The sequence below is a fragment of the Humulus lupulus genome, chromosome 3 (genome assembly GCF_963169125.1).
Source record: "Humulus lupulus chromosome 3, drHumLupu1.1, whole genome shotgun sequence".
NCBI classification, from domain to species: domain Eukaryota; kingdom Viridiplantae; phylum Streptophyta; class Magnoliopsida; order Rosales; family Cannabaceae; genus Humulus; species Humulus lupulus.
Genome location: NC_084795.1, coordinates 264,788,128 through 264,801,752, shown reverse-complemented (window position 1 = coordinate 264,801,752; position 13,625 = coordinate 264,788,128). Strand labels below are relative to the sequence as shown.

The following is a 13,625-nucleotide window of genomic DNA, read 5'->3' as shown; positions in this document are numbered from 1 at the left end:
TATCACTTAAAGTATATTAGTTGGACTGAATGGAAACTGGGTTGGCCAGTAGGGTTTCAGATGGGAACGCAAGGAGTTGCTGGGTTCGCTACAGGCTTTGGGTATGGATAGACTCAGTATTAGGGACATCATGAAGAGTGATATTAGCTTAGCGGAAAGAATTAATGATTCAATTGAAGAAGTATTTGACTTAAGAATGGATTAGATGGAGCATCGTATCGTGGGACTCATGGAAATCGCCTGTTATGGATGAAGAGTTTAATTGCCCAGTTGCAAGACAGGACGATGTTCTCATGAATTGATCTTCGATCTAGTTATTACCAGCTGAGGATCAAGGAAAGAGACATTTCAGGAATTATTACTTGTACCAAATGGCATATGATGGATTATCAGTGAATGTTCTCAACTGACCAATGCTTCAACAACATAGGTAAGTTTGACAAGTAGAGAATACATGAATGACATGGATGGGCCACATTCAGATTGGTTAGAAATGTGTTGGTATACTCCCAATTAGAAGCAGAATGTGAATGACTACTACATTGATAATACTAAGACTAACGAGGCAGGATTCAAGTAAGGCTCCAAAAGATGTAAGCATCGATTTCTCCAAAGACATTCAAGGTCACGCTATAGGAAGTGGTAGAATCATGTACAAAGGAATTCAATCAGAAGTCACAAAGAAATTACTGAAGAACACCAGAGGTATAAGAAGTATAATGAGACCGATGGACACATCGTCTACTACTTGAAGTATCTCTAAAGACAGCTACACCCGAGATTGGGAGGACAGAAGAACCTAAAGTTAGACTGAATGGATAGTTTTGTATCTGTACCCCGACTAATTCTAGACCTCGAACCATTAAAAACTACTAAACATAGCTACTATTTTGGAATACATTCATAAGAAATAACATAACTTTATTTAAAACCCAAAATATCGTACGAAATACAAAATACAGTATGGGTACCCATTGTTTAGTACATAAAACATAACTTCAATAAATTGTTAAAAAAACTAAGTGCGAAAATACATAAAAACATAAATCAAAAGTCTTAAAAACAGCGTCATCCTCAATCTTCCAGCAGTCCATTCAATCAATTCATCTTCAACACACATGCCAAGCTACCACGAATCCTTCCCGCCTTCATGCTCATTTTCCTGCATCATCTAAAAAGAAAGGAATGAGCCTAATGCCCAGAAAGGAAAATCGACTAAAAAATATGTCATAAATCATAAAACATAAGACTATATCATTTACTTTAATTAAAAAAATCAATAAAATAATAGCCATTTTGAAGCCCTAGGTCAAAATTATCATGGGCTATAGGCCCGTGAAATTTCTCATTTGATTATAAGCCCATTGGACTTAAAATCAAGGTCTGTATTATTTTCTATTGATTTAATTATTTAAATCCTTTATCAAATTAATTATTTATAATTTGAACCTTGATTTAAACTTATTTATTAATTTAGATACCAATTTATCTTAATTAATAAATCTACCATAATTTCTCTTTTCTTCTCAAAATTACACAACTCTGTGAAACTATCCAAAATTGACCTGGTCAACTTTGATAATTCTAATTGATGATTAAATCAACTAATTGAGACTATCTAGATGATTTTATCCAAGGTACAATGGGGACCATGGGCCTATGAAATCAAGCTCCAATAAGTTATCATAAATCTAACAAATAAATTTACTAACTTATTAATTCCTTGTGACTCCACTATAGACTCAGAATTGCACTCTTGAATTCATAGAATGCTCTATAACAAATATAGATACGCTATTAATTATCCATTGTTACAACCATAATTGTCACTCAATCCTCTATAGACGGTCTACAATGAGATATGACTAAAATACTGTTTTACCCCTCATTGTATTTTATCCTTAAAATACTTAGTTCCTTGTAAATGATATTTCAGTAAACTAATTTAATTACTGAAATGAGATCTCTATCATTTAACACCTTGAACCAAACTAAAAGGAAACCATCATTTCACTTCTTGATCAGAAGCTATAGATGTTCATATCTATGATTAACACTCTCACTCAATTATACTACCAAGTTCCCAAGATGTAAGTATGGGCTAGTCCGTAGGGTAAGCTGGTAACGAACAAGTCAAAGAACTCAAATAATACAATCAATTAGAATACTAACCACTCAGAATTGAGATTGAATTGACCTATGGTCAACTATATGATATGATTAGAATAGATAATAACGGTATGTTTACTTATCTTATCAACTATCAATATCGGTCCTGTCCGATGTAACAAATACATTCGCTCTTATCTACTTTGCTAATGTTCTGGAAAGAATATAACACTGTAATGTGTAAGTAGATCATATCGTAGATTGGCAAGTCAGTGTAAATCCTGTGCACTGACTGATCTTATGAATAACTTATTTTGAACATATAATCATATTTATATTCCATTGTGATTACGTCACTATAAATAAGATTACCTATATGCTCGAAATTTAATAGAAGTTTATATTAAACAAATAATCATGAAAATAAAACATGTGAGCAAAGTGATTGACCAAGTCAAAAAATGATTTCTATTCTCTTATTGATAATAAAATGAGATTACAAAGAATTTGGGTTTTAATTAGGGCATAAAACCCCAACAAACTCCCACTTGCACTAATTGAAACTAATGCCTTAATTCTACTAATCCCATCTCCTTGATATGCTTATCAAATGTAGCTTCTGGTAGTGTCTTTGTAAACGGATATGCAAGATTGTCTTCAGATGCAATCTTCATAACCTTCACATCTTCCCTGGCCACATATTCTCGAATAATGTGATACTTCATTTCTATATGCTTACTCCTCTTGTGGCTTCGAGCTTCTTTTGAGTTGGCTATCTCTCATGTATTTTCACAAAATAACACAAGCGGTTTATCCAATTCTAGAATAACACCAAGATCCAAATAGAACTTCTTCCAGACTATTTCCTTAGCTGCTTCTGACGCGGCTATGTACTCATCCTCCATGGTGGAATCTGAGATTGCAGACTGCTTTACGCTTCTCCAAATCACAGCTCCACCCCCAAGAGTAAACACCATTCCAGAAGTAGACGTCCTGTCATCGACATCATTCTGAAAATCTGAATCGGTGTAGCCTACAGGGTTCAGAACACCACCCTTGTAGACTAACATATAATCCTTAGTCCATCTCAAATACTTCAAGATATGTTTAACTACTATCCAGTGTTCCGGTCCTGGGTTTGTCTGATACCTGCTCATTAATCCCACTGCATAGCAGATAACTTGGGATGCCTCCCAATGGCGTTGTCGTTAACGTCATTTAGCCGGACGCTGAATTCTCTACACCTTTAACTTGGGTCAAGTCCACCCCTTGCATCCTTGAGAGCCATCGTGTCATACGAGGAGAATTCCCTTCTACAGTTGAGAATATTGAAATTATCCCCAATGTCATCGAAACCTTCAAACTTGCCAGACAATAATCTTTTCATACGACGTCGAACTGTTCGAAATCGTTCTTTGGTCTTCTTCTTCTTTTTACCAATTGATTCTTGACAATCATTCACCCCATCAACTCTACAACATGTAGGAACTTCAGTTGCTGCAAAGACATTAAAACTTATTTCCTCATTTTGGACTCGCAACCTTAACTCCCCCTTTTGTACGTCGATTAAAGCTCGTCCTATGGCTAAGAATGGCCTTCCAAGAATGATTGGGACGTTGGCATCCTCCTCCATATCAAGTACAATAAAGTCTACTGGGAAGATGAACTTGTCCACTTTTACTAGAACATCTTCAATAATACCCCGAGGATGTGCTATTGATCTGTCTGCCAACTGAAGAGTCACTGTTGTAGGTCTTGCTTCCCCAAGATTCAATCTTCTGAAAACAAAAAGTGGCATTAGATTAATGCTCACCCCCAATCACATAGAGCATTCATGCTCTCAAAATTTCCAATAGTGCAGGGTATTGTGAAACTCCCAGGATCTCTCAGTTTCTGAGGAAGCTTCCTTTGCAGAATGGCGTTGCACTCTTCAGTGAGCGCCACTGTCTCATAATCCTCCATCTTCCTCTTCTTGGATAGAATCTCCTTCATGAATTTCACATAACTCAGCATTTTCTCCAAAGCCTCAGCAAATGGGATGTTAATGTGAAGCTTTTTAAACACCTCAAGAAACTTTGAGAATTGTTTGTCAAGGGAATTCTTCCGTAGTCGTTGTGGATATGGGATTTTGACATTAGAATCAATAACTACCGGTTGAATCTTCTCCTTGGTTGCAAGACCTTTAGTAACCTTTTCCTCTACTTGGGGCTCAACTTTTTCATAACTCTCCTCCTTTGCAACTTTTTTTTCTTGAATCCCTTTAAGAGAAGGACCCTCAATTTCTTTCTCGCTCCTCAAGATGATAGCTTGACATTGCTCCTTAGGATTTACCACAGTATTGCTAGGCAAATTCCCTTGAGGCCTAGTATTCAACATATTGGCCAGCTGCCCCACTTGCATCTCCAAATTTCTGATGGCGGATCTAGTCTCAGTCATAAACTAAGTTTGAGTGTTGGTGAGGGTCAATAGGGCAACCTGCAATTCACTAGGCTGTTTTGTAGGAGCTGGTGGCCTAGGTTCCTGAGAGGCTGATGCTTGTGGTGGAGTTTGAGTCATAGGCCACTGATATGGTTGTTGTTGGTCCTGATTATTTCTCCAAGAAAAGTTAGGATGGTTCCTCCACCTTGGATTATACGAGTTGAAGTAGGGGTTGTTGTAGGGCCTCTGAAAATTGCCCACTGCCTGGACTTGAGCTTGATCTAATGGGACATTATTGGGATCTAAAGCAGCTTTGTACTGGTCAAAAGGATGACACCCCCCACACAATTCACACATTACTTGGGCTTGCACAACCTGGGCAGACATGGTATTTTGTTGCAACTGCTTAGTTAGAGATGCAACTTGAGCAGTTAAGGCAGTGATTGCATCTAATTCGTGAACCCCTGCAACCTTGTTATTACTGCCCGCTCGTTCATTTGGCCATTGGTAATTATTAGTGGCCATTTCCTCTAAGAGTTCATAAGCTTCATTAGCACTTTTGCTCATAAACGCTCCTCCCACTACTGCATCAATGATTGTGCGAGTGGTACCGCACAAACCATTGTAAAAGTTATGGACCAACATCCACTTCTCAATACCATGGTGGGGACATTTTCTGATTAAGTCCTTGAACCTCTCCCAAGCATCATACAAGGATTCTCCCTCAAATTGAGAAAAGTTATTGATCTCCCCTCTCAGTTTAGCAGCCTTAGCAAGTGGAAAGAACTTCGCTAAAAACTTCTGAGCCAGAGCATCCCAAGTGGTGATAGTATAGGGCTCAAATGAATTCAGCCAACTTTTCGGTGGCTCCCGTAGTGAGAATGGGAACAACCTCAATCTAATGACATCGTCACTCACCCCATTCATCTTGAAAGTAGCACACAACTCCAGGAAATTGGCTATGTGCATATTGGGGTCTTCAGTGGGGAGGCCACTAAATTGAACGGCAATCTGGACCATCTGCAATATAGCAAGTTTGATCTCAAAATTATTTGCCTCTACTGCTGGAGGACGGATGCATGAGTGTACCCCTGTGACAGTAGGGAGTACATAGTCCCGTAGTGCTCTTGGACGGGCAAGATTATGATTTTGTGGTGCTCCCCAACTCATGCTTTCCAACCTGTTGTTATTAATATCTGCTGTCACAACAGTGGAACTTTCAGCCCTCTTGTTTTTTCTGTTTCGCTTGCACTCTTTCTCAATCTCAAGATTAATTGGAATTGGACTGTCAACTCCCCTTCTACTGCGCATTTAAGGAAAATACCTGAGGTAAAGAACAACCGCAGCCAAACAAATTAGAAATTATGTAAAAGAAAACAGCCAAATTAGAAATAAAATTAACTATTTTAATATTGATAATTTTTCAGTTCCCGGCAACGGTGCCAAAAAACTTGTTGCGAAATTTAAAGCTACGGAAGTATACGTAATCGCTTTTGTAGTTTATTTCGGTAAGACCGATATCGTTCCCACGGAGACTGATTTATCAATTACCAAATAATTAATGTTTAGTTTCTATTTGACTAATGAAAACTGGATTTGTGAATTTTGAAAACAAGAAAACAGAAATAAATGAAAATTGCAGAAATCAAATAATAACAAAAACACAAGGATTAAATTCACTGTAAAACAATTAGGAATCCTAATCTTTTCTACTATGCACTCTATTAATCTTTAATTCAATTACTACTGAAACTCTTCTCACTGAAATGATAGGTATGCAAAAGTGTCAACTATTCGAGTTAAGAGATAGAAAACTCGACCTAATTTGAATTCCCTATATTTCTATGGTCAATTCAAACAATAGGAAGCAATGAATACAGCCATAAATCACATAAACCAATTTGATACTCTCGTTCTAAATTGAAATCTATGTCTATTCAACTTTAGCATATTCAAATCTCACTTTTCAGATTTTGATTCAAATTCATAAATCGTATGTAAAAGTTGATCAATCAATCACATACACAATAAGCACAAACTAAATAGATTTCAGATGAAGAAGAAATAGATAAATGCATTAAATCATAATAGAGTTTCAAGAGAGTCAATTAGAAAACCTAAATAGAAATTTAGTTCATGTTTATCATTAAGAAATCCATAAACATGAAATTAACATAAACTAAAAGAAAAAGAAAAGAAAAGAACTCTAGATGATCAATCCAATCTTCATCCAAAGCCTCCTTAGCCTCCTCTCCCAGTCCAGATATCAAAAAGTGCCTTCTTTTCTCTCCTTAATCGTAATTTAAACCTAATTAGCGAATTTTTAAACATGAAAGGACCAAAACACCCTTAATTAAAAATCTGCGTTTTTCTCATTTGTAGACATATCCTGCGGTTGCAGGATGTCATTCCTGCAGTCGCAGGAATGCTCTAGAAATGCAAAAACATCTCTGGAGTTGCGGTCGCAAGACACACTTCCTGCAGTCGCAGGAAGTGCTCCGAAACACCGTTTTCCATCAATTTTTGTCATTTTGTCGATTTTTCCACCATGTTTCCACACCTAAGTCACCTAAGCCCTTCGACACCTGAAAACATACAAAAACCAGCGTAAAATAGAACAAAACAAAACAAACACCTAATACTTTACCTGAAAAACACATAGATAAATGAGTCTAAAACTCATTTATCAGTACCTTTAGGATAGCACACAAACATGCAAACTTCAATTTGCGGTTCTAGCTTTCCCTCCTTTTTCCTCAGGACGTGAGCGGGACACCCCCAGATTCTATAATGGCGTAAACTAGGTTCACGACCATTCCAGCGTTCTAACGGTGTTTTGGGGATTGATTTTGACGGCACGACATTGAGAATGTCGTTCGCGGTTTCAATTGAATGTCCCCAGAACGAAGTTGGTAGAGTTGAGTAACTAAGCATGCATCTAACCATTTCCAATAAAGTTCTGTTCCGGTGTTCCGCTACACCATTTTGTTGCGGAGTACCTGGGGCAGTAAGTTGTGATAAAATCCCAAGTTCAGTTAAATGATCTTGGAATTGCATATCCAAATATTCTCCACCCCTATCAGATTGCAAGATCTTTAATGTTTTACCTAATTGGTTCTGAGCCAGTTCTAGGAATTCCTGAAACTTTGAAAATGTTTCTGATTTCCTATGCATTAGGTAAGGACATTAGTATCAAGAGTAATCGTCAATGAAAGTGACGAAATACTCAAAACCACCCTTGGCTTGTACATTCAAAGGTCCACAAACATCTAAATGCACAAGACCAAGTGGTTCTTTGGCCCTATCACCCTTTGCAGAGAATGGACGCTTGGTCAGTTTGCCTTCTAGACAAGATTCACAGACAGGTAATTCACCTAAGGTGAGTTCCCTCAAAGATCCGTCCTTTGTAAGTCTTTGAATCATATCATAGCCAATGTGACCTAGTCTCAAGTTCCATAAATACGTCATATTATCGCTATCGGTCTTTTGACGTTTATTGGTCCTAGGTTTAGCTACTTTGAATAAATCATTGTTAAGAGCGAGGGGTTCGTTAGGTCGCAGAATATAAAGCCCGTTTTCCAAACATGCAATACATAATTGTGATCCATTGAAGGAAATAGATATATTAGAACTTGTGAAAGTCATAACAAATTGTTCTAATTGCAACATGGAAACTGAAATTAAATTTCTACTAAAATCCGGAATAAAAATACATCTTTTAAAATTAAGTATTTATTTCCGAACTTCAGACGAGCTATTCCTCTAGCTTGGACCTTAACGAACGCTTTGTTCCCAACTCTAAGCTTTAAGCCGCCTTCGTCCACTTCTTGCCACAATTCAAGAAGCTGTAAAGAGTTACAAACATGGTTGGTAGATCCATAATCAATAATCCAAACGGATTTCTCATTCTCTAAAACACATGTCTCTAAGATAAATGAACTATAATCATTACCTTTGTTTTTCATTGCTAGAAACTTGGGGCAATCTCGTTTCCAATGCCCCTTCTCTTTGTAGTGAAAGCATTTATCTTTACCTTTCTTGTTTTTCTTGTTCTTCCCCTTAGGCGTCTGTGCACATGGTTGTGCACTCGTCTTTGTAGGCTTGGGGTTGTTGTTTTGTCCACCTTTCCTCTTGTTTCTAGCTTTCGAAGATGAAGCTGGGTTAGCTTCAGCCTTAGCTAGATCAACAGCAACATCACTAGTCTTATTTTCTCCTCCTTTACTAGGTCAACCCATGATAGGCTCAAAAGTCTGAAGCTCATTCATGAGCTGCGTCAGACCATAGTTGAGTTGATCACGAACGTGGATATACGGTGCCATCCAAGAATTCACGGTGCCATCACGTACGTGTGGAGACGGTGTTATCCAAGCATTTACGGTGCTATCAAGAACGTGCGGAGACGATGCTCGTTCTGTGGATTCCTCAATCATGACGAACTCAGAGTTGTCACCAATCAACTTTATGTTGCTCCATCGAAAGTTAAGAAAGGATGGGAGTATACACAGACACTACTTAACTTAAAGCTACAAATTATTAATAAAATAGAAATCAATCACATTTGCTCAATAAAACTTCTATTCACACAAATTTCAAGAAATAACACAACATATACCAAAATATGTAAGATGTGAGAAAAAATACCAAAAACAATCATATCTCTATTTCTTTAGGTTTTTTAACTAATCTATGATATACTTGTCCCGGTTGTTGAGAGTCAAAAATACCACTAGTAAAATAGAGTGGTAAACTCATTTAATAATGGACACCACTATTAACAACCTACTATTCGATCAAAATAAGAAAACAAAATCTCTTATTTTATGAGGTAGACCCGTGGTTTCAATAACTATATATTTAGTCCTAGTAGTCACTGTAGGGGTGAGTCTAGTAGAATTTGACCTATAATTATCTATCTTTCGAAATCTAACATTGTCAAAATAACTAATGAACACCTTCCGTAGGGGACGAATCAAAGCGCCTCGAGGCCCCATTAAGCTATTGACTATGTTAAACCAACGGTGGAGATCGAATAAAATTCTTAAAATAAGCTCATTTTAAAATTAAAAATAGTATTTTTATTATTTATTTTTAGAAAATTAATGACTATGGTTTTCCAAAAAAAATTAAACAAATTAAATACTTTAAAACCAAAGTCCTATAATTTCCTATTAATTCTAAAGTTTCACATTGAAACAAATTCAATTAATTTAGAATTAATTTGTTGCTAATCAATATTTAGGTTTAACTAATATAATGAACCTATACAATTAAGTCCAACTCAGGTAAATTGACCTTAACAATTGGGCTTGTATGGAGGAGGGCTGGGTCCAGTATGTCGTTCCCACTACAAAGGCCCCCTATCTTCCATACAAGGTCCAAAAGATAGGAATTTAAACCTTCGTTTTATTAATTGTTATTAATTGATTCGACCCACTATAGTCATGCAAAGAAATAGGCCTTCACAAGTGGAATCACCCACAAGAGAGGAATTTAAACTTTACATTTTCTAATGGGCCCAAATAAAACCTATCATTTTATGAATATTTTATTTGGCAAAATACCATACATCTAACAAACATATGGGCCAATATATGCTTCTAAGCCCAATTGCAAAAATATCACATATAGTGCAAACAGACATGTTATAATTGGATGGGGCTAATCATGTTACTATATGAGCAATTCTATGAATTTATGCAAAAATACCACAATTAATTTCATTTGCAAAAATACCACAATTAATTATCTAGAATTTATCCAAAAAAAATTCAAATTAATTAAATTTTTACAAAAAAAAGTCAATTTAAATGAAATTTATCAACAATTAACAATAATTAATTTAAATTTCATTTATCAACAATTAACTTGATTTTAGGTTAATTTGAAAAAAAAATATATTAATTTAATTTAAATAGGATTTATCAACAATTAACCAAACTTAATTTAAATCTCATTTATAAAAAAATATTTTATTAATTGGCTGAAAAAAAATGATATTTTACAAAATTTAACCAATTTTATATTTTAAAATCAATATCTAAACTATTTTCCAAAAATATCTTGTGTTGTTACAACTATTAGCTAATATTTTAACCATTTAAAAATATATATATAAATAGTTATAACAACTCTAAAATATCTCAAAATAGTTAAACAAATTAAAATATCCATAAAAATATCTAATTAACAATATTCAAATTTCAAATAATTTAAATATTAAAAACTATAGAATAAAAAGATATTTATATTTAAAAAAAAACAAGAATTTAAATGAAAATATCTCAAATATCTGATATCTTAATTCTAATATTTTAATATATTAAAAGATTTAAAATTAAGTTGTTAGTCTATTTTTAAATTTGAATTTGAATCTTTGTAGAAAATATATAATTATTTAAATCTGAACTAACAAAAATATCTTATTTAAAAAAATATTTTTAAATACAAAACAAATATAATATTTTTGGCTTTGATTATAAATAATAATTTTTCACAATTCTTAATTTTCTTTAAAAAAAAATTTGATGAACAGTACCGTTCATTCGGTTACTGTTCACTAGCTGAGCTGTTGGGCTTGCACGCACGCGCACATGGGAGCCAGTGCAAAAAAAAATTGAGCAATTTTTCAAACCAAAACCATTTTCTAATTAATTTTTAACATGTTTTACACAAAATAAAGCATATATAAAAATTAATAGCGTAGAAAACACAACAAAATAACCTAAAAATTGCTAAAATTCACATAAAATCAATATGCTTCATAAAAACATGAAAACCATCCAATTATTCAAACATATCAAATAATTCAATTTTAAACATGTTCATGCATGAAAATAAAGATTACCAAAGGCTCTGAGGCCAGTTGTTGGGAAAACTTATACATGATTTTTATTTATTTTCATGTACATCTAATATTAAACAAATTAATACGAGATAGCCTAAAACATGTTTCTAAAATTGAATTCAAAGATAAACAAAGAATATAATACTTACAGTATACGCAGCGTAATTAAAGAGTCCTTCCTTCAGTTTCTCTAACTCTTGTATCCTCTCTGTCGCAGAGTTTTATCAAGAAACTGAATCGATATTCTATTTTCTTCACAATCTTCCAGTGTATCATTAAAACCACCTAGACTAGTGTGGGCAATTCTCAACACATGAGACAGATATAGAGAGAAGAATAGAAAATAACAAAGAGGCTTAGAAAAGGACTTGTGTTTAGAGAGAATCTAAAACTATCAGAAAATCTGACTTGTGACTTATGTTTTGACTTCTCTCTAAGCACTCCTTTTATAGACTCAATTAGGCCATTTAATTTAATTAAAAAATCAATAAAATTATAGCCATTTTGAAGCCCTAGGTCGAAATTATCATGGGCTATAGGCCCGTGAAATTTCCCATTTGATTATAAGCCCATTGGACTTAAAATCAAGGTCTGTATTATTTTCTATTGATTTAATTATTTAAATACTTTATCAAATTAATTATTTATAATTTGAACCTTGATTTAAACTTATTTATTAATTTAGATACCAATTTATCTTAATCAATAAATCTACCATAATTTTTCTTTTCTTCTCAAAATTACACAACTCTGTGACACTATCCAAAATTGACCTGGTCAACTTTGATAATTCTAATTGATGATTAAATCAACTAATTGAGACTATCTAGATGATTTTATCCAAGGTACAATGGGGACCATGGGCCTATGAAATCAAGCTCCAATAAGTTATCATAAATCTAACAAATAAATTTACTAACTTATTAATTCCTCATGACTCCACTATAGACTCGGAATTACACTCTTGAATTCATAGAATGGTCTATAACAAATATAGATACGCTATTATTATCCATTGTTACAACCATAATTGTCACTCAATCTTCTATAGACGGTCTACAATGAGATAGGACTAAAATACCGTTTTACCCCTCATTGTATTTTATCCTTAAAACACTTAGTTCCTTGTAAATGATATTTCAGTAAACTAATTTAATTACTGAAATGAGATCTTTATCATTTAACACCTTGAACCAAACTAAAAGGAAACCATCGTTTCACTTCTTGATCAGAAGCTATAGATGTTCATATCTATGATTAACACTCCCACTCAATTATACTACCGAGTTCCCAAGATGTAAGTATGGGCTAGTCCGTAGGGTAAGCTGGTAACAAACAAGTCAAAGAACTCAAATAATACAATCAGTTAGAATACTAACCACTCAGAATTGAGATTGAATTGACCTATGGTCAACTATATGATATGATTAGAATAGATAATAACGGTATGTTTACTTATCTTATCAACTGTCAATATCGGTCCTGTCCGATGTAACAAATACATCCGATCTTATCTACTTTGCTAATGTTCTGGAAAGAACATAACACTGTAATGTGTAAGTAGATCATATCGTAGATTGGCAAGTCAGTGTAAATCCTGTGCACTGACTAATCTTAGGACTAACTTATTTTGAACATATAATCATATTTATATTCCACTGTGATTACGTCACTATAAATAAGATTAGCTATATGCTCAGGATTCAATAGAAGTTTATATTAAACAAATAATCATGAAAATAAAACATGTGAGCAAAGTGATTGACCAAGTCAAAAAATGATTTCTATTATCTTATTGATAATAAAATGAGATTACAGAGAATTTGGGTTTTAATTAGTGCATAAAACCCCAACACTAACCACTTTTAATTTGAATAAATAAATGAATATAAAATAAAAAATATTTGAATTTTAGTTCAACAGATGCCCAGAACTCAGTCAAAATAGTTCAAAGGCAGGTCCAAGTGGTTAAGGCTGTTTTTAAATTTAAAATCCCAAACTGTCAAAAATAATGCACCAGGGGCAATATATCGCCTATCCTGGGCGATATATCGCCCAAACCATTTTCTCGAGCCCTAATCGTTCGTTCGTTCGTGCGAAGTTGACGTGCTTTCCGTATCTTCTGTAGGCGATATATCGGCCCCCATATCTGCGATATATCGGCATACGTTGATATATCAAACACGTATTTGCACTTTTTCAACATATTTTGAATTGATTAAACAGCGTTGACTGAATCAAAACGTGATCCTAA

At 34.3% G+C, this 13,625-nt stretch overlaps 1 non-coding gene across 1 annotated transcript; it reads left to right on the top strand.

The window, feature by feature from the left end:
- The first annotated feature begins 5,182 nt into the window (after positions 1-5,182).
- On the top strand, positions 5,183-5,289 carry LOC133827685 (small nucleolar RNA R71). The gene has a single exon (XR_009890336.1). It is a non-coding gene; the product is annotated as a small nucleolar RNA R71 (small nucleolar RNA).
- The last annotated feature ends 8,336 nt before the right edge of the window (positions 5,290-13,625 follow it).